Source organism: Halichondria panicea, chromosome 2 (assembly GCF_963675165.1).
Source record: "Halichondria panicea chromosome 2, odHalPani1.1, whole genome shotgun sequence".
NCBI lineage: Eukaryota > Metazoa > Porifera > Demospongiae > Suberitida > Halichondriidae > Halichondria > Halichondria panicea.
This window is the reverse complement of record NC_087378.1, coordinates 3,555,012-3,557,511: the sequence shown is the minus strand read 5'-3', so window position 1 is coordinate 3,557,511 and position 2,500 is coordinate 3,555,012. Positions and strand designations below refer to the sequence as shown.

Genomic DNA, 2,500 nt, shown 5'->3' with positions numbered 1-2,500 from the left:
CTGCAGCCTTAAATCCTCGTTGATCATTACCAAACCGCAAAGACGAAACTTTCTTTTTGTGATAGCAACAGTTTTACAATTGATCCCTGCCTTTGTCATTATAGTCATGGCACTGCAAGCAACTGAAGTATGTGATGATGGCTACTTGCAAACAGTAATTGTATAATTACGCACGTATAATTATAACTATCCTAATTATAGTGAGTGACACAGGAAAAATATCAAAATTTCTTATACTTTACAAATACAAAATTTCCTGTAGACTTATGAATGTTACACAAGTCCTGAACTACTTCAGGAATAGTAAAGGAAACTATACAGGAAACGTTGCACTATCCTTTGTAAGTAGGTTGCAGGACACTTGCAGGACACCTCAGGAAATGTGCAGATTTTATGGGCTGCAATGTAGCAGCACTGTAGCAGGAAATTTAAATATTTTCCCTGAGTGAGTGAGTGAGTGAGTGAGTGAGTGAGTGAGTGAGTGAGTGAGTGAGTGAGTGAGTGAGTGAGTGAGTGAGTGAGTGAGTGAGTGAGTGAGTGAGTGAGTGAGTGAGTGAGTGAGTGAGTGAGTGAGTTATATATACCTTCATTGAGCCATGCTTCATTTGATCATAACAATATCAAGCTTATCTTCAAGTAGTATTGTATTGTACGTTGCTAACAATACGCAAATAATGTACAGTAAATTCAAGTGGGAATAAAAGTAGTGGGTAAAAAGTTGTAATGTTCATGGAGTGTAAAGTCAACGAGCACTTAAGGCCCTATTATTTCTATTTTCCAGCCTAAAGTCCTCGTGGTGGAAAAAATTAATGTTAGTGTAATGAAGTCCTTGCCTAGTTACAAAGCGGCCCCTTACAAAGCGCCTAGTTACAAAGTAGCTTCAATGGGTAGTTATAATTAGAAGCTGCAGCTGGTAGTTAAAGCAGCAATTGTTGTGTAGCTTGTGAAGCTATGTTGTAGCTGGCTGACTGGCCGGCCCACCAACCTACCTACCTACCTACCTACCTACCTACCTACCTACCTACCTACCTACCTACCTACCGACCGACCGACCGACCGACCGACCGACCGACCGACCGACCGACCGACCGACCGACCGACCGACCGACCGACCGACCGACCGACCGACCGACCGACTGACTGATGAATAGTAAGAGGTGGGTGGCTGGCTGGCTGGCTGGCTGGCTGGCTGCTGGCGAATAGATGTTGTGCTGCAATATAGTGAGTGAGTGAGTGAGTGAGTGAGTGTACTATAATACTATACAGAATCTTTGCAACAAGACAGTAAAAGCATAGAGCATTACCCTTCCTTATATGGAATTTGAGTACACACACTGTGGTCTGTTTTACTACTTAAATGTATGAGCACATCCCATATATAATAAGGAACCACAGTGCTCAACACACTTGTTTCTATTTGTGTTGCAAAGATTGTGCAATCTCCAGTATTGTATTGTAACTGTATGTTAGCCATGTATAACTTGAACTGTATGTTTAGCGGAATGGAAGGGTGCAGACGGGGAACAGTGCAGATGGGAACATTGCAGAGGGGATTTGCGCGCCGGAAAATTGGAGCAATTACCATACAAGTGCAGACGAATGAAGGAATGAACGCGCGTAGCGCGAAAATTTGAGCAATATATCGCAAGCAATTACCATACAAGTGCAGACGAATTGAACAATGTGACCACGTGGGCTAGATAAGCAACCAAACAAGAGTGTCGTACAAATGAGCGTGTTGATAGGTCGTGAAGTGGGGTGTTGTGGCAAAAAAAGTCACGCTTAATTACATACGAGACGAGTTCCAGCGTTGCTCCTAGTGACGGGTGCTGTGTAGGGTGACTGCAGCGGTTCATCCGTGTGTCCGCATCGTTGTAGACTGCCTGTGTCGGCGGGCGTCTGACCTGCTGGTGACTGGTCATCAGTGGGCTGGCTCCCTCCGGTCGAGTGCAGTTAGGTTTGCATCATTTCACGAATCACGAGTGCATTCGTACGGTCTCGCTGCCGGTCGATCCCCGTGATTGACTGTATCTGCAGGCAACGAGTGTGCCCTCTCCTGCCTTCAGTTGGTGAGTCTGTGGCCGAGGATTTGCAAAATTGTTGAACCCTCTGCGGTCCGCGTGGCCGCACTGGTGTGATGCGTTGGCCGGCCCTCTGAACGAGGACGGTCGAGTGACACAGTGCGTCTCGCACGCTCTGGCGTCCCGATAGTTACCTGGTTGATCCTGCCAGTAGTCATATGCTTGTCTCAAAGACTAAGCCATGCATGTCTAAGTATAAACGCTTCTATACTGTGAAACTGCGAATGGCTCATTAAATCAGTTATAGTTTATTTGATGGTTTCTTACTACTTGGATAACCGTGGTAATTCTAGAGCTAATACATGCACAAAGTCCCGACTCTTCGGAAGGGATGTATTTATTAGATCCAAAACCAATGCGAGTCTCTCGGGGCTCGGTTCCTTGGTGATTCATGATAACTGCTCGAACCGTATGGCCCT

General features: G+C 45.5%; 1 non-coding gene across 1 annotated transcript in view; it reads left to right on the top strand.

Moving 5' to 3' along the window:
- Positions 1 to 2,212: 2,212 nt before the first annotated feature.
- LOC135332563 (small subunit ribosomal RNA) overlaps positions 2,213 to 2,500 on the top strand; it is a 1,812-nt gene continuing 1,524 nt past the window's right edge. Inside the window, exon 1 of the ribosomal RNA XR_010393412.1 lies at positions 2,213 to 2,500. This exon is cut by the window's right edge and continues 1,524 nt beyond it. This is a non-coding gene — a ribosomal RNA (small subunit ribosomal RNA).